At 33.9% G+C, this 20,518-nt stretch overlaps 2 protein-coding genes across 4 annotated transcripts in view; one reads left to right on the top strand and one right to left on the bottom strand.

The window, feature by feature from the left end:
* The window catches only part of LOC138323319 (uncharacterized), a 51,608-nt gene extending 48,117 nt beyond the window's left edge, over positions 1 to 3,491 (bottom strand). Inside the window, exon 1 of the mRNA XM_069267846.1 lies at positions 3,377 to 3,491. The gene's annotated coding sequence lies outside the window, so the exon portion shown is untranslated. The remainder of the gene's footprint in view (positions 1 to 3,376) is intronic.
* A 10,959-nt stretch (positions 3,492 to 14,450) lies between these two features.
* The window catches only part of LOC138323316 (serine-rich adhesin for platelets-like), a 37,197-nt gene continuing 31,129 nt past the window's right edge, over positions 14,451 to 20,518 (top strand). For 2 of the 3 annotated variants that reach the window (XM_069267841.1, XM_069267842.1), the window contains exon 1: positions 14,451 to 14,617. The gene's annotated coding sequence lies outside the window, so the exon portion shown is untranslated. The remainder of the gene's footprint in view (positions 14,618 to 20,518) is intronic. The other variant, XM_069267840.1, reaches the window with a different exon arrangement.

Genomic DNA, 20,518 nt, shown 5'->3' with positions numbered 1-20,518 from the left:
TATAGACGACATGACAACTATATCAAAGGTTAAAATGATATATTATATATATATGATGCATTATAATATACAGTACAAAGTGTTATAGGAAAAATAATGCATCGTATATGAATACAAAGTGTTTTGTTAATTTACATTTTAGTTGACAATACTCATTAGGATATACTGTAAAACGTGTTGTGGTAGAAATATTGCCTCTGATATGCAGATTTTGTAGCTTTATATTAATTGACAGTACTCAATAGATTTTGTAGCTTTATATTAATTGACAGTACTCAATAGAAGATACGATACAATGTGTGGAGATATTTCTTCTGATTTGTAAATATTTTGCAAAAGTAGTACAAATAATGTCAGGATATTTTGAAACTGTATCGGCTCCTAGTTTTGTTTCCTCCTTCTTGTTCATTGGCTATTAAAGGAAAACTGTTTTGATTATAGCTATGCAGTTGATTGAAATACTATTTCCATCATATTATGTAAAACTCGTTGTGATTTTTATCAATGCTTTAGATTAATTGATATAAAGGCGTAATCATTTCTATCATTTCTACGAAAGAATGAGGTCCCTTATAAACATATTGAATCGTAGATCAAGTGTAAGTTTTAAGAGCTTTATGTTTTGCGGTTTTTAACACATAAAGCAGTGGTACAGGAACTATGCTAATACATTGTATACAACTGTATTGGTAGATTCAATTACTTCTATGTATGAATAAGCCCAATAATTACTCTTCATAAATAACAAAATAACTGTATTTAGATAGATATAATGATGTACAATGTTCATAAGTAGATATAGTAACACACTTTAAATTAAAATCGAGTTAGTTTATCTCCGCTGGTGAATTTAACACAAAGAAATGCTGACTTTTGACAAGATTTATTTCGACGCTATCCTTGTTTTCTATACTTTAACCTTATTTTAACTATCACGTGGTTAAAAGAGCACACTAATTCCTACCAGGTTGTTAGAAATAGGTGTCATTTATCTTGATTTCCTCTACAAATCATACAGTCGATAATTGAACTTATTTAAAATAATTTTTCTACTCGCTTTTGAAAGCGATCGTTTAAAAAAGTAAACATGTATGATCTTGAGTGATTTTTGTTTGGTATACAACAATATATTTATTTTGTATGGGGGTTTGAAGTGTCGTCCGACACGCGATATAGGTATCGCCTACACACCTGTGGCGTGTGGCCATGACGAGGCAAAACCACCGAACCATGTTCACAAAGACAGGTAACTACGTATCATCGTCGTATTCATGTAGGTACTTTCAGATTATCCTATTTCCGGTTGAACGCCAGTCTTTTCTGGATAGATTATTTCCACCGACTGGTAAACAACCTCGCCAATAAACAACCTGCACGTGTGTTTATAGAGATGGACTACTCGGTCAGGCCTGACCGTGATGATTGGTTATGTTTTTAACAAGATTTTATACAAGAATATAACTGTAAATGCTAAAAAATTCAATACCAATGTGAGAAACAGTTATAGTATTTCTACATTAATTTTGCTTTCATATTTGACATATTATAGTGTAAGAGATTATGATTTTGGTAGAAGGCCAACATGAAACCGTCTAACGAAATCGTTCATAAATTTAAGTAATTGTCATGTGTCCTTACTTTCAGTTTAGTGTTCTGATCATTTTGTTACTCTCTAGACTGACTTGATTTTTCCAGTCACAACATATAAAATGGCATTATCGCAAACCTCCTCTATATATCTTCAGATATAGTGATGACCCGCTGCATTAAAATAAATAGTATATTCATGTCGATCAGATATACATCGGGAAGCATGTTACCTTGTAGTCATGACTGTGCTATTGAAAATATCAAAGAATATTGACGTCATAAACAATTCATAATGCCAATTCATAATAAGAATTATTTACATAAAAATAATGTTTCATAACGACCAAGGAAAACGAATTTACCAAAGAGGCCAACACGTGAAGTAAAACATTTTATAAAAGTTACTGAACAAAGTTCTTTATAAGAAATAAAGTCAAATCCTCGAAGTGAGGAATGTATGTTTTGATTTCGTGCAATAACTTGGATTTCTACTCAAATACATTTTCGTTTATAGATCAAGTCTCGACCATTTCCATTTGTGATGCACTCCATCCTGTAATCATTCTACTTTCTCGATTTGAATGTGCTAACTATGTTTCTTGTGTAATGAAAAATACATAAATGTGCTGTTTATTCTGTAGAACATTTATTTCTGTGGTGAAAAATGTAATGGGACTTTAAGGTTGACATGAAATAGACCAAACGAAATTTCAACCACTAATTGTAAAGCGTTAAAGTCAGACAATTCAGAAGTTTCAAAATTTTGTTTCCATTTCGTCATGAAAGTTATTATTTCTAAATTCCATTTAATATGTAGAAGTGATCATCCTTGAAACTATCCGAATGTCTTATTATATCAACCATTCCATTATTTGCATATTACAGAGTTAGCACCCTTGCGGGTAGAGATATCGATTGTCACGTCATTATTTGTGAGCGCAATTCACTTCGTTATCTCCGAAAAGTATGATGTTACGCGTCACAATCAATACCTGCCCGCAAGGACAGATAACTTTGTAATGTGTAAATACAGAATAATTACGATAAAAATATTTTTCAATAAAATACAATCTTGAATAGTAACGAATTAATAACATTTCACTTTTTCAAATTTCTGTTGATCACATTTCAAACCGGCCAAGCGGAACGGGAGAACTATAACCAACTGACAGGTAATGGGCATTCATTTTTGTCATTATTTCGTCGTGTTTTGTAAGAATCCATATAAAACAGGTACATGTATACATGTTTAGTATTATATACTCTTCAAGTTTCAAATATTTCCTTTGCACATGTCCCTTAAGTGCAGTTGCACTACGAATTTTCTTTATGGTACTTATGAAATGTCTTTACAGCGGGTACTTGGAAACAAATCACGTACATTTGTAATCGTTAAATTTCCTTATACATAAGACTTCGCGTGCCACAGCGAAGAAACCTATTTTCATGTTTTATTTGAGAGTACCGATGACTTTTATGAACATGGATGATCCATGTTCGTGTTACATGCTTACTTGTGCATGTGTGTGGCAATAAGTATATAACACAGTTTGCTCTGAACTTAATCTTGATTAAACTCATTAGTAAATTGATAATAAAATCAATTTGCAATTCAAGTTGACTAGAATCAAATGACTAAAATTACAAATCCAAGAAAAAGGCTAGCACATGGCAATCAGAACATGTCAGTAATAGTGGTGCACGACTACAATACAAGTTAGCATGTCTGAATATATAGATTTTATATCAAAACAATCAGATTTATAAAAGTGTAAGGGAGACTTACCTTAAAGATTTTGTCAGACGATAACTGATTTTTTTTACATATCCCACACAAAAAGCTAGCATATGCAAACGTTATTCTGATAAAACGCCCATTTTGGGTTTGAACCTTCAGATCCTGGCTGGGTTTAACTATCATCACAAGACAAGCAGAATACTAATTTGTTGACAAGCCATCCACATATTCTAAAGTTCAAGTGGGTTTATAATTCAAATTAAACATGATTTTATAGTTCAAACAGAAAATGATGTTAAAGGGCACATGAGCTGTTAGACATAATGCACGGGCTGCAGGACGTTATATCAATAATGCAGTGGGGTAATATGAAGATGACCTGTCAATCTAACAAAAGGTCAATATTTGAAAACGTCTGGTCACCAAAAAAACTTTTGATGTTCAAGGTGTTATTGCTTATCATACATTAAGACTTCTGATGACTACGTTATTATCATTAGGACCTTCTTACCCTCAAGGTAGATACATTTATCGTCAGTGCAGTTGTAACACGAAAAGTAATCTCCCCTAGTAAGTTTCGGATGCATTAACACGTTTTACCTCTATCACCTATATAAATTTCACATGGAAGCTTTTACATGTGTGAAACAATCTTGTTTATTTCAAAATGAATACTTTATAATACTGTCAGGAATAATACTATAAATTCCTTCCCGGCAGACAACTTACAATATAACACACTCACTGTAACAATATTGTATATTAAAATTGCGTTTCCGTATAACAAATCAATAGTGTAATATGATATTATACAAAATGGACGTTGCAAAGATTTTATTATGAAAATAGTAATCTGTAATCAATATGTAATTTTTTACCCTTTAAAATTTCATTCTTCGTAATTAACTCACACAACAAGTTGTATATACCCATAGAATAAATACACTTTAGTTGTATTAACCCATACAATAAATACACTTTAGTTGTATTAACCCATACAATAAATACACTTTAGTTGTATTAACCCATACAATAATTTTAGTTGTATTTTTATGTGTGCGTGGATCCTCAGAAACGTTGAAAATCTGAACAAAAGTTTAATTCTCATGCTGAAGTTGCATTTTAGCAGATAAAATAAATAAATCTCACTGTACAGCAACTGTCAGTCTTAAATTTACTTGAAGATAAGACCAATGCATTATAAGTCCAATATGTATGTACAGAAATAATGTACACATGCACTCAACAACTAAACCTTGTGTAAATAGATACATGTTAATATCTGTGCTGCATAATTTTAGTGTCGAAATAACTGGTGTCCTATCATTAACCACTTACATGTCTGCACTGTAGCTATTACAGTGTATAACATGTCTGCACTGTAGCTAATACAGTGTATAACTACCTGTCATCCATTATGACAAATGAAACAAACTCAATATTCATAACATCGTGTTAATGTAACCCTAGTTTCACTGCCAATAAAACATTTTGTCTTTGTATATACAAAACTATTTTCAGAAGCGCACTTTTGATACAAATATTGTTTGCAGTCATAACACATTTGCATAGGCTTTGCATTAACTTGAGGCCCAATTAACAATAGTCAATTTATCCCAATTAAGAGTATAATCAGTTTGTACTTTTGGTGCACAACATTGATGTTTTAAAGTCCTACCTACAATACATAACATCTACATTAACCCTGAAACCAAAACGACAATACGATCATTTAGCATCCTCGCTTTCACTGAAAGAAGTGATATTCCTGATCCGTAACTCATCGCCTTGTAACCGTGTTTTATATCAGCTACCATTGAACGTGAAAAAGGGTCCCTATCTCAGGCCAGCCAAAACGTTTATGGTAATTCACGCCATTGTAATGCTAAAAGGTTGTTAGAAACTGATCAAATCAATTTCAGTGGCTGCGTGACATGTGTAATGATTTAAAAAAAATATTATTCATGCACATTACACACGTTTTGAATCTTCAATACTCTTTAAACTTCAGATAAATGATGAATCTTTAAAATATGTAAATATGATATTGAGGTAACCGCTAACTACAGGATGTAACTTGTGTACTAATCTGCCATTCATTGTCGCACGTTTCCCATATGGCGAGTAGCTGACCCGAGGGATCGGTCAAACATGTGTACCTGGGACATTTATTTCTGTGGTTAGGGCGAACCCAGCTACATGTAACAGCTTGGCTACGGATCACAACTTTGATCTATTTATATGTTCGACTTGTCCATACTTTTATCATAGATTGTTTTTTTTCGTGATGCAATATAATGCAAAATTGCATCTATTTTACAGATATAGAAAGGAATTAAATACATTGGTGAATATGAAACATCAAGGTAGGATTGTTATCAACACAACCAGCTAGTGACATTAAAACAATGTACCAAACAACACGACAAAATGCAATATTGTAACAAATAAAATATTAAAAGTACAACATTGGAAATGACGCGACAAGGAATGCCATTAAAGCAAGTGAGATACAAAAACTACAATAGTTTAATTAATGAAATATGAAAAATACAACATTGTAACAAATGAGATATAAAAAGTACAACATTTTAGGAAATGAGATATAAAAAGTGTAACATTGTAGGAAATGAGATATAAAAAGTACAACATTGTAGGAAATGAGATATAAAAAGTACAACATTGTAGGAAATGAGATATAAAAAGAATAGCATTGTAACAACATGGATAAAAAGTACAACATTTTAACCAATAACGCGACAAAAAACAACATTGTTACCTATGAAACCCCGAAGTACAACATTTTACACGATAATACACTAAATAAATCATCGTTTGATCACTAGTCCTTTTTAAAGTGGGACATGAATATATGAAGAATACTTATACGGGTGTTAGACGTAAGAATTCAAACATAATATGAACCAAAGTGGCACTATGCATGTGGTTGCCCATAATTTTGTAATGTTCTGGTTTGTCACAAATCACGAAAAAAAGATATCGAGCTTAGGTACTCCTTTATCTCTCCAGTTGTATTTTTATACTCTTCTATGATTTATCATTTAATGATTATCCTACTTTCATACTTTTATACTCTTTCCAAAATCAGATCGTTCTATGTGTCTTCTTCAAGGCATTGTAACTTGATATCTCTTTTGACCATGATATAGTACATTTTACCGTTCTTTTTTTCTACTTCAGAAGTCAAGAAAGCGTTTGAAATATCATTAAACTTTTAATCAAAGTTTATTTTCGATCGTTCATACACTTGATTCGATCATAAGATTTCAAATAAAACACGGTCTTAGTACAAGCAATTATTGCATAATGTATATCGTATTACTTCTTGAGCACAAGGACAGCTGAAGACCTCTCCCCCTGTTTACCAGCTGTTTACGTCGAGACGGAACTGTCGAATCATGCTGATGTGTAGAACTACTCTTCACTATTACTATCACTATAACTAGCCTATTGTGACTGTCGCCAACCAAATCCATTTCGGTCAGATTATTTTTTATTCTTTTTAAAAGGACGCCAATGATTACATTTGGCATGATAACACTGGAGATAATCACATGACTATTACTGGGAATTGGTCGCCATTACTCCTGTTCTTTACTTATATAACGGCATATCGTGTTATCTCGGACACACTAATATACCCTAAACCCGGATATTTTATATACGGGTATACTAAGATGCAGGTGACCACGGGGGTTAGAGCTAAACCTCCACCTGTGGGGGCTCCAGAAACTCTCAATAACCTTAAATTGTAATATCGCAAGCCTCGTGGGTCACGTTCATGTCATTACTTGTATATCTTATAAGGATTAAAATGCAATTGAGAAGATTTATATGATATGTACAGTAACGATTTGATGAGAGTAATCCTACTTAACACAAGGCAGTGACCCTATCTTCGTACACGGCATTGAAATTTTACTTACCTGACAGCCAGGTAACATTAGACCGATTTTCTATATATATACATATAGTACGCATGCGTAGTGTCGTATTTACGTACTTTTTATGTTTATTTATCTGTAATATTCACAGTTACTTTCCACTACTACAGTTTTAGATTACCTGGGAACTGCAGTTCGTGTAATAGCGCACCAACACGCCCTTTTGTGTACCTGGGCCCAATATAAATAAACTGTCCCCATTGAAATCCTGTCGCTGTTTTGTCCTTACCTCTTAAGATATCAATTTATTTCGAGATATCGGTCCAGGACATGTTTTATGTTTACGTAATATATATTCATGAGGAAAGTCGATGTTAATTCATGCGTGTTAACATTTATATACATTTGTAAATGCATATATTGGTACATGTAGAACTTAGGTCTTTCATTTTAGTGGAAATTGAATCTGTTATTCTAAGAATGACTTAACATGCGCCAAAATCGTTAGCAACGTGTTTATTAGAACATCGATCCAAGAAGACGCGTGCAGTTTAATGTGCGTCATAAAGATCTGTCGACGATCTGCAATAAAGATTAGCACATATTTCTTTTAACTGAAATTTCGCTATTAATAATCTATGCTGATCATCGTATTAATTACGCGCTTGTCTCGTGTTCAGTGTTTCAAATTGCCGTATTGATTTTAAAGGAAACAAATGGACCCCATTGCTTCATTTATGCATATACTTGTTCCATAACGTCGCGCCTTACACTGGCTCAGGTAGAACAGAATGATCACCACAAGCAATGTGTAGAAGTATGACATTGTGAGAACACATCCTCTCCTCAATTTGTGTCTGTCATCTTTGAAGGGATATTGGATTTGTTGTGGTAAGATGTATGGTCAAGGGTAACTCATAACAATGCAACACTATCTCAATGCCGTTGTCTTTGTAATATTGCATGTAAGAAACTCAATCTAGTACAGCATATGCAATTGTTGAGAACAGTTGCACATGCTGTTCCACATTGATTAAAACTTCAGCTGGATTTTTGTAGTTTCCTTTCTAAATAGAAAACGTTTTTTCCAAAGCTTCTCTTGATACTAATTTGCTCTTTGGCATCCAGCAATTAGAGGGGTGTATCTCGAAGTATTGAAATAAAATTCTACATTTAATTGATTCCGTACCACTAGTATATATGTATGAGGTAATGTAACACGACACCCATGGCTTGTTACATAACGTAAACTAGGGTCATGCTAGACTTAATGTACACAGTCATTAAAAAAACCAACGTCAAAATAATGTAACTCATATCATACAATACTTTTGTTTGTTTGTTTGATTATTTTAACGTCCTATTAACAGCCAGGGCATGTAAGGACGGCCTCCAATATATGCAGTGTGTAGCGTGTTTGAAATGCGAGGTGCGTGTTTTGGGAGACTGCGGTATGTTCGTGTTGTGTCTTCTTGTATAGTGGAACTGTAGCCCTTTTTATAGTGCTATATCACTGACGCATGCCGCCGAAGACACCAAGCAACACACCCCACCCGGTCACATTATACTGACAACGGGCGAACCAGTCGTCCCACTCCCTGTTTGCTGAGCGCTAAGCAAGAGCAAAAACTGCCACTATTATAGACTTTGGTGTGTCTCGGCCAGGGTACAGAACCCAGAGCCTACCTCACAGGGGCGAACGCTCAACTCAAGGCCAAAAGTGAGGCGGTGCCAATGGAGGCATTAGGAAAGATAAAGTAAGTTAGGAAGAAGAGAAAAGATAATATCCTAAATTTAGTCGCCTTTTACCTTTATGCGATAGGGGCAGCACTAGCAGGTACAATTCTAACGCCCTACCTGCACGGCTAAACAATAGCCTGGCGATAGAGATCGCTATTTAAAGAATATTGACAACCTCATGTTCCAGTATTGTTGTCATGTTTTCTCGAAGAAGAATATTAGAATAAATTGGCTTTCCGTTTTCGCTCGACTTTCTTTAGGCTATATTGGTGTATGTATTCCAAAGAAAATCATATCAGGCTTGATGTAAGTGGGCATTTCCTCCTAATACAGGTTATAATCATATACACACAGGTCACAATTGATTTTTTGTTCATGCACGACTTGTTCTTTATCTGAGGTTCCTGGTTTGTCGGCAATGGTTGTGTCAAATGTTCATCTGAAGTCCTTTAAATCAACTTTTCAATTGACCATGTTTACAATAGAAAAGGTCAAGCGAGTTTTCTCCTTTTCTAATTTTAGAACTTTTCTATTTTTGCTTTAATTTCTCTATAAACAAAAGATGGGTTTATAAATGCAATTTGAGATCTGCCATGTCAACAGCGATTTTAAACAGCATGTCAAATCAACCATGAACAGGTCAGCTATTGAAATGGCCTAATGCAACAGTTTTGTATTTCAGGAAAACTTTTCAACCGATACGTGCCAAAACTGGACATCTTGCCATATAAACAAACAATGGTCATTTCATGGTCAATTTATGTGTCAGCTCACCTGAGCAGATATGGAAAGGCTTTCTATTTAACTCGACCAGTCATAGCAGCGCATGCTTCCACTTTTTCTCATTTGTCCATTATAAATTACTTGCTCACTAGTAGAAGCTACTATCGACAGCAATCGAAGATCGGCCTATTTTTCTCACCTTCCGACTTGAATTTAGTGCCCCAATTTACCTGTGATTATCTTCTTTGCAATGAGATTGGTGGGCCTCCATTATCTAAAACGTGCAGGTAGTAATTTCAGGAGAAGACACCTGGAATTCCTTACCCAGTATCTATATCTTTACCCCGTGGCAATTACAGTGATTTTTGTAGGTGAATTGCTGCCTAATTGTAGAAAGGTGATTTAAACATTTTTTTATCCCGAAGAAGTACCTGATATGAGACAATCTCGGTAAAATAACAGTCCTTAGGGCGACAGAGGTATAATAGGATTCCTATCGAAATGTCTCAGCTCTATCTGCTAACTACTAGGTACTCCCAGGGGACGCGCAACTGAGATGGCATAAAACGATGCAGTTTATTCACTTTTTTGCTACTGCAAGGAGCAGAGATCTCTTATTTTATCATGTCTTTTGCTTTTCTATATATTTGTGTCATTATCATTTTTTATAAAACGCATGTAAATGAAATGAGCAATGTCATTTCGCTTGGAAATCAATAAGAAATTAGGAGGGATTCTTTCATATATATTTTGATAGATTTTTGGTGATAATATCAATGAAAGGAAACATAACTATTTCACTTGAAAATTGATGAAAACACTGATAAGAAGGGGTTCTGTCAATTATCGAAATGTAAACGGATCTATCGAACATTTTGTATTTAAGATAACACTTCAGGGACTATACTCTTGCAGTATTTCTATCAATCATCATTTTATACGTTTTGTTTATATTTATATTTCTGATACCATACCCTTTGCTAGTGGTGACACTGTCAGGTTAAAGATGCTCCACCGCTGACAAATGATATTTTTCACTATCAAAAACAGGAGCAGACGATTTAGTGTATTCCTTCAGTTACAAAAGTTACTTTACTTTACACCATTATCCCCATTGGAAAGTTTGAGCTTCTAATTTTACTTCGAGATGAAAACATTCAAAATAATTAATTGCATCCCGAAAAAATTCCGTGACACTATGTCCTATATGAAATGAAGTACTGATTGCGCATGCACCAAAAGCAAAATAAATTATTTTATATAATGTTTTCTTATATATATTCACGACTGAACATCCATCAATTATTGGTCAAATAATGAGTATCGTTTGTGCTCTGTCGGCGATGAAGTATCTTTAAATAAAATCCATCTGCATTGAAGATGTTAAATCTACTTCCACCTGTCTCTGTTCTATCGTAACACGTGTACAAATTCACATTGCCAACCTCTTCAACAGTTCGTGGTCTTTTGTCACGCCAGATCGCCTGGTCACTATGTCCAATTGAATCAAAGTAATTCAATTCAATACTATACCTACTTCGGACACATTTCTGACCTCGAGTACCTCCGTAACAGACTGACACACCTTGACCAATGTCCACTCAAGGTCAGATGTGGACAGGTGTGGTGTCACGTATCAAGGTATACATTGTGTATCTATATTTCTAGTAGATTCAGTCTACATTGTGTATAAATAATTACATTCTTGCCAATATCTTCTTATTATTCAATTCTGACCATGACTGTTTTAAGTGAAGTATAAAAACGTCCCTCGGCCCTTGCTCATTACACATGATTTGTTTAATATCAGCATCTTGGCTTTTAAGTTGATCATTTACCTAACAATACTGAGTATCAGCAATTTTGCTGTTTAATATGCTTAACAATGCTTAAAGAAACATCAGTAACATGGCTGCTCAACTTACATAGCGGTAGACTTCAGCAACTAGACCGCAAACCACAGCGCATATGTAATGCGATTTGACAACCACCAAAAATGGCTCTTAGTCACGACAAAAGATTTGACGCATAAATCATAAGAATAAGAAATATAATATACTGTAACAAATCACTGTACATTAAAAACCTTTTCATTTGTCATATTTAAGTGTTAGATATCTGTGATCACGACATCATGAAAATAGAGACATGGTTTTGTAATGTATCGAATTGAGAGTCGGTCTGAAGCTAGCATGTACTTGGCAACGCTCTTAGATTCATCACCTTCTAATTAACACCTGTGAGTGTGTTGAAATTATCTCTTCTTCAGCTAGGAGGACTAGCTGTCTAAGTCTGTGATACTCTTTACAGAGCTCTGTGTTTATTTAAAATTGCTTTACGATTTTTTGTAACATACCATTACATACATTCCTACAGTAGCTTTGTCGTCGCACCATGATAAAACTACATGCACATTAAAAAATCTTATGATGATTACAATCTATCGGTATACTGGACTTACATGTTTTAAAACATTTATATTTTGTTTTGATGGAATTTAAAGAATGTTACTGTTGATGTGTTTCATTAATGGAATATATATTGTACAAATATATTAGATATTTGTGCATTCCACCGTGGCATAAACAAGTAAAAGTGAAGGTAAATGAAAATAAATAAATCAAATAGTAGCCATAATACATTCTCGTTAAATGCAATGCAATGTGCACTGACATAGTGTACTCATTGGCTAGTGACCAGTGGGATATTGTTTCGAGAAAAGTAATATGTTTCAAATAAAGAAATGGTGTAGCACGGGGATGAACACCAGCATATGCTTTCTAAGGATGTTATATGGAACATCAGCTTTGCTTCTAAACATATTCCAAAGTGCTAAGCATCATAAGTGGAGCTGCTTAAAATAGTCTACAATGTTAAATATCATCAGCTAATTATCAATGCTTAACTTCATCATGCAGCTTTATTGCTCAGTGCTAAACATCTTCAGCTAATTATCAATGCTTAACTTCATCATGTAGCTTTACTGTTCAATGCTAAACATCATCAGCTTTGCTTCTAACATACTTTACAATATTACCTTACAGTATTAAACACCATCAGCTTTGCTGCTAACATACCTTACAGTGCTAAACATCATCAGCTTGCTGCTAACTACTTACAATTCTTACAGTAAAACATCCTTTGCTCAACTACTACATTTACCTTACATATAAACATCAGACACTCACTCAGTACACATCACTTGCTCTAATACAGTGCTAACATTCATTGTATACCTGTAAATACATATCAGCTTTGCTGCTAACATGCTTAATATCATCGCTTGTGCTGAACATTTCAGTTAAACATTATCAATTTGCTGCTAACATGCTTTACAGTGCTAAACATTATCAGCTCTACTGCTCAATACTAAACATCATCAGCTCTACTGCTAACACACAGTGTTAAACATCATCAGCTACGCTGCTCAATAGTAAACATCATCAGCTCTACTTCTTAACATACTCGCAGTAAAGTATTAACACCATCAGCTTTGCTGCTTACATACAGTATTAAACATCAGCAAATTGGCTATTTACCATGTATTTAACTATGTTTAGTATCAGTAACTTGACTTGTTAGTTAATATATTATCAATGCTGAATATCAACAACCTCGTGTATAACCTTAACATACGTAGCAATTCATATGCAATGCTTAACATCAGTTTCTTGGTTGCTCAGCATACTTAATCATACTATATTTCAGAAATGCTTCCTAGTTGTTTAGAAAAAACAACATAATTGACATAGCATATTTATCATATTTCTCTTTTCTTGTGATTCTCATTCGTATAAAATATCAGTTGAAAACAAAGCCAGACGTCGAATTATTGATGAAATTTGTGGTCAAAGAACAGTAAGTATCCTCTTACTACAAATAGGTAATCAATACTGTTTTGAAATGCAATATATATTTAATAAATGAAAATTAAAATAAAGAGGGAAGGTTTTTTATAAAGAAGAAAAAATTACCACAATATATGATTGATTAATGACCATACTCAATTTAGCAATTACAAATGTTTTCTTGGAAGACAACCGATCGTAAGATTTTATCCCTGATTTATTGACATATCTTAATTGCCTCCCGACCCGTTTTTTTTTCTTCTCAAATATGAGTTAAACTTTTTTGTTGAGCTATTTTGACAGGCCTATTTTGACCTCTAATTCCAAACATGGAATAGCTTTAATTGATAATCAGCATAGCTTCCGATGACATCTTATCATTATCTGGGATAGTCGTAGAATATAATCCTTATAGTTACCAAAGATATGCGTCTCATTTTTGACATGTATATTTATAGTACAAACATTTTGGCGAAGTTCTGGAGTATTAGTATACTTTGTAGTTGTGTAATAAGTAGTAAGTATACATGATAATACGATCGAGGTGTGGGAGTAGCTAAGTAGATCTTTGTTTTGTGTATATACATATATACAACACCCTGTTTCATCTTAATCCACATTGATCCCTATGATTCACATAAGCTCAGGTAAAAAGTGCCGCCATTGATATGCTATTTATTTTAACCTGGAGATGCATGTAAAAAGTTAAATTGTGAGCATAAGTAAAAGGTGTTTAACAAACGGCAAAATCTTTTAAAATGCTAATGTACCGATTTCCTAAGCAACAAATGAATATTTAGTAAGGAACTATATTTTTATAGTAAGGTTGTAGGTGAGTAGTGACGCATCACCGAGTAGTGGGACTATTTTCATTATCATGCAAATGAATGAGTCGTGTCACAGGTGGTATTACTCCGCCTGTTATTGACATGCAGAAATTATGGCGACTTGGAAGTACCGCTAAACGCGTGTAGTATTCACTGTCGGGATTTACCTATTTTTCTGTACGGATTTAGTGTAAAACATTTGTGAAAGTGTTGACATTCAGTTTCGTTGGGATTTACGAAGTTTTGGTGAGTATCCATACTTTATTCTCTACTTTAGATAGATTTTGTGTGTGCGAGTGTGTACGTCAGAAAAGCCGCGGCTTCATGCGCCAGGTAACCAAATTGATCACCTATTCCGCCAGGTGAATCATCCGGGTTCGTTCAGGTAAATCGGTATATTTTGAGAGTTTAAGGTTTGTGTTTGATCAAAATTGTCATTATTAAACATATAATTAACAAAAATAAAAGAAAAATATCAAAAGATAAAGTGTATATTGTTTAAAGAGTGATTATATTCAGACAGGTAAGACAGCCACTCCACAAGTCGTAGTATAGTCTGTTTCATATTTGTGCCATTGTTATAGATTTAGTTTTCTTCGTGCAATTTCACGCTGATCGATCTTTGCTCTAAAAAATGGGTAAATGCATGTTAGTTTTATTTTCAAAATCTCTTTCAGTATTCTGTTCTCGATATTTGTTACAACTTTGATCGGAATCTTTACGTTTACATGTATTTCCTGTATTAGTTTGATATCTATTTATTTACGATGCCATGTTAGTCGATTTCCTGTTCCGACATTATCAAAATATTGATCTAGATGTAATTGTATTAATTACCTATAAACATGAATGCGGTGCTATAAACTATAAAAGAAACCGCCCCAGGTATTAGCACTGTCCCTTTCCTTGTCCACCTTTGAGCCCTTTGATCTTTTACCGATACCGACATCATGGACAATGAAAGGTGTCCGTTTTTGCGAGGTGTTGTCTTTGATTCCCTGGGGATAATTCTTATCCAAACAGGTAAAATTGGGTAACGATTGTCGTTTTAATTAAATTAAGAAGAGAAAATGTAATCAACATATGCTAAAGGTAGATCTATCTAAACAAACAAAGGTAACCTGATAATGGTTTGGTTGTACCTCTTACGACTCACAAAATACCTGTTAATGGTTTGATAATGGGGAAAATGTGTTAACTTGGAGGTGGTATGTACGGACAATTTCTACACGTTGTAAGTTCATATACAGTCCTTTTAGTAAAACTGTAAGCTATAATATCATATCTGTATATATAATATTTACCATATACTTGTTGTGGGTTAACTTATTATATATAACCAGATTTATTAGTATGTTTCTAAGAAAAACTAAGTGCAGTTATGAAGTTAAACCAGATATTTATAAAAAAAAAAAAAAATGTGAAGAAGAAAATGGATCAAATCATCTTTTCTACTAGACATGCATAAGAATGATACTAAATATTAGTTATGGTACATTATAAAATGAGCTACGTCATCCAGCTATGTAGTTTCCATATTTTTAGTTTACTAAAATATAAGGGAAAAGATACTCAATGTATTTTTAATTAATTGTATTAATTTATTATCTTGTAAATGTAAAAGATATTTCTATGACGCAACCAAAATATCTAGAACTATAGGTGTTGGTATACATTCTTGTGTGAATTACCAATAATTGACCAGGTGTAAATATTGAATGTCAGCCTTAATGTGGCAATAATGAGTTACAGAAGGTGAGGTGTTACCTGTCATGTCAGGTAAATGTGAAAAACTGACACCGTGTATATATAATGATTAAGAAAGTATGTACCTGGTTTGGCTGGTGGTCAAGATGAGATGCTTCCAGCATTTTTACCTGTCTGACACACAGGTGTTGACACGGTGCATTGGCAGGTTTGACTACTGTATATCATAACTGATCTTTTATACACAATAATTCTACTAAAAACAGACATCTCTTGGTGACAATGGTACAAATTATGTTTATTTTGTGTATAAACAATCTGATAGTTAGAACAAAACTTGCATTCAGGTGTCAACAGAATTAATCCTTTTTGAAATAACAATTACCTAATATTGTTATATTGGGACATCACAAGCGCTTGACAGTAATTTCTAATTTAAGCATCAAAATATTATAGGAATAAAATCAGACAATGACATATTATTTAGGAAGAAGGAAGTACATGTACTTTTGTGTATGACAACAAACTTTGGGTTTTTTGGTAGGAAGTAAAATATTGGTATTATGAAATAAAGAAAAAAAGTTATCCGGAATAAATGTGGCCTGCCCTTATATCTAAAGTTGAACAAGCACCTTCACGAAAAGTTTGATAAGGGTAAGTTTGTTCCAGGGATCTTAGACTTACCAGTGCTATCATTGTATAAAATCTTGTGGGGGACATTATTAATCATTTGGACAAGCAGTTGTGATAAGGATTTTCTGTCCGGATATCCACAACTATAAACAGATCTATAAGGATGGCAGGGATTACTGTGTAGGTTAAAACCAAACTGAAAACATTTGTTCAGAGAGTTTTAGTTTAAAGAGTGTTCTCAGGTCACCGTCCGCACATATCACTATACCTGTACTAGGTGTTTTGATGCCGACTGAACCAGTTGGGTCCGTGCCAAATTGTAGTAGAGATGATCGATCAACCGTGATATTCCTTCACCCCAGTTTTGTTTCGTGGCCAATAGGAGACAACCTAGGCCAAAAGGACATCGGATCCTTTTCAATAACACCTTTATTCGTTTTTTAAGGTGTATAAATGGTGTAAGTGTCGCCAGTAGGTTAGCGTAATGCTGTGTCTTACAGAACATTACTTTAGGATCATCCTTATACCTCTAATGCCCAAGTTTCTTCAAAACAAATCTGAGTAACATGACATAGTTTGATAAGTTCTGATATTGTGTCCTCCTTACAAATCTTCTTCGAGGACAAAAATACCTTTAAATGGATTTCCATTGTTTCAAATTGTGTACATTACAAGAACAAGCGGTTATTGTGGGCAGTCTGTCCTAAATTGTTTTGTAATGTACACAGCTGATAAGTTGGTGATCGTCCAGTGTTTTTTTTTTGTTAGCATGTAACCGTGTGTACTAATTATATTATCTGTCTGTTGATCCTTACTCACAGATAGCATATACAGACTTTAGTACAATGTCGAAGAGTTCTAATTATAATAGAAGGTTTGTACTTGCATTGTCAACATCTGGTTCTAATCCATATATGGTCTTAGAACAATATGCATGCTTCCGCAATACTGCTACCTGAAAAGTGACCCATCAATGTTTTTAAGACGTTAAAACTAATAGCTTATTGATTTATAATATTGTATTGTGTTTCAAATCCTCTGCATCTGTTGACAAAAGGCCTTTATCTAGGTTTATTTGGAAATCAATGAGATTATTTTCTGTCCTTAAAATGTACAGCTGCAAATGAGTGTGATAAAAATAGGAGTTCCTGATTATGTTGCTACACTAGGTACTGTCTGTATCATAGTTATTGACACTGGACAGTTACGAGTAGACATTATTGACAGTAAAAGAAGAAAATGAGCAATTTCTTTCTCAGTATTATGTGTCAGATTTCAGCTTCATTAATTTATAAATCTGGTGGGGTTAGTTAGATAGATGATTATACAGGTTTAAAATTTACCGCCTACATGACTCTGCCTAGGATTTGTCACTTCATTAGAGTAGGTACTTAAGTCCAGCTACACATTAGAGAAGTATGTACCTACTTCTAACCGTCAGGATTTGTTAAATGTTGATTGATGGACACATGCTGTGATCATTAGCAGATATTTACCTATATCTACCTGTCATGGACCCTAGTTGTCACCTTTGGTCAAATTCTGTAGGACAGGTACTTAATGGACACAGCATGGTATCTACACCTTAGTCTCATTGTATAGTGGCCACAGCATGGTGTCAGTCTTAGTCTGCCTGTCTCCACACTACAGGTATAATATAGCTACATCCAGACAGCACTATTGCAGTTATACATGCTGTCTATAAGTGCCATATAAGATATTTCCATACACACCATGCAGCAATATAATTAAAAATTTCCATGTGTTCATATGGAACTGTTTTTTTTTCAATTAATCAAAGTGATTAATTTCAAATGTCAAAAATTTAAATTTGTCACTCATATTAATATGCTGGTCTTGAGTTGTAGACAATAAGACAATATACTTTGTTCTATTTTATAGGTAATATTATCAGAACTAAATGGGTGTATTCCTTTGTATTCTAATCAGGTGAAACCATGACATATTAGGCAGCGGTTATCATGACAACAGACTTGAATTATCGTTTTACTTGCTATAGGTGAATTAATGAGGATGTAAAAGTTAAGATTAACCCGGTAGGTCATGATCATGTCAGGTATTCTAATGATAAATCTTAATTGTTGTACCGACAAACAAAGAATGGGTCACCTAATAAATCTTTGTAGGTTAAATATTCAGCATACCTATTAAGATATGGTAATTCTGTTTTGTGTTACTTTGGTGCCAGAATTATCTTGTTTGTTTTTTTGGACAGCAGCAGGTTACATTTAGCTAATTGAGTTAAGATTTTTATCAGAAATATACTTATGTTACATAATGTTTGAGGAGGAAAACAAACACAATGCCAAAGAATCTGTTTGAAAATTTTTTATAAACTTGAACATTGGTCATTTGTGACAAAGATCTTGTGACAAAAATGCTTGCCATGGTAAAAAAGAAAACCTGACACAAGACAGATCAGTATTGAGTTACTTTTTACCTGAGCACCACAACAAAGACATCTTTTACCTGGAGGGGGAATACATGTGTGTTCTTGTGTGGAAAGTAGGAAATGAGTCAGTAGGATTTGTGCACGCCCCAGATAAACTATACTATATATGTACCTGTTCACCCAATAAGGACAACAGCTGATATCAAAGACCGCATGTTATACCTAAAAAGTACATCCTTGTTGGGGACAACAGCTGATCTCCATAGACCAACCTACCATAGTATACCTACAACATACACCTATATAGCTATATGTCCCCAATTAGCTGACAAAATACATCCATTTAACGAATGTCCTGGATAAGACAAGTACAGAAATCAATTATCAGTATAAATGTTGTTGGATGGTAAACTTTGGCCTATAACTTACCTGTAGATAACAATAACTACACTGTTACCTCGCTTACAATAACGATCACAGGGAGCTGGTAATGCTCGTTTACTATAAAGATGGGTGAACAACATGCGATTATGTGGCTGTAATACTAAAAGGAACTATATCATATTGTGTGATCGTATCATATTAATCATTCTATTAGAGTGAAATTATCAACACACTGAGTTCCATTATATCAATTATTTTAATATATTACAATTAGGTGTCAGAAAACATGATTTTCTGCCTGATCTGAACATTTAATATTATTGCCCGTATGCATGCGTACGGGGGTCTACTGGCAGACCAGGATAAAAACATTTTGTTGTATCAACACTGTGACATCTCATGCAATGTCAAGAGATTGATGTGTTTTTACTGCAGCATGTCAAACAAAATGTCAACATCTGACACAACTTAGATTTCCTCCTCTGTAATCTATTCTAGATATTTTATACTCTATCTGTGTAATGTGAGTTACCTTACTGATACCTGATACACAATGTTGTCCTAGATCTATAGATTGACCTTGAAAATACCAGGTAAAAGTATAGCTTACTAGTATAAAGCTAGATAATTAGATGCAGATACCATTTTATTCTGGTCTGGCACATGTATTTTAGCATGCCATATATCTGAAAGCTGTGCATTAATAAAGAACATTAGGATATTTTCTCTAATATTAAACAATATAGAAGCTTGACACTTATAGTGAAACTGTATAATATAGCCACCTGGTATTAGAAAAATGTCGAAATATGTACCCTGGCCTGTAAGTCAGTCTTTCTGCTTCTTCCAATTTGATGGACTAGCTGTTATACTTAGACCTAGCTAGGCCTGTACCCATATCAGTTTAACCAGATGTCCGTCACATTTGCTAATTTATTTTATGGTATACAGAATTATTTGTTTACCTATAATAAATATGTCAAGGGTCCAATTTCTATGACAAGTTAAAT

This window comes from Argopecten irradians, chromosome 5, assembly GCF_041381155.1.
Source record: "Argopecten irradians isolate NY chromosome 5, Ai_NY, whole genome shotgun sequence".
Taxonomy (NCBI): domain Eukaryota; kingdom Metazoa; phylum Mollusca; class Bivalvia; order Pectinida; family Pectinidae; genus Argopecten; species Argopecten irradians.
The sequence above is the reverse complement of the archived record's forward strand: the minus strand, read 5'-3'. Positions and strand labels throughout refer to the sequence as shown.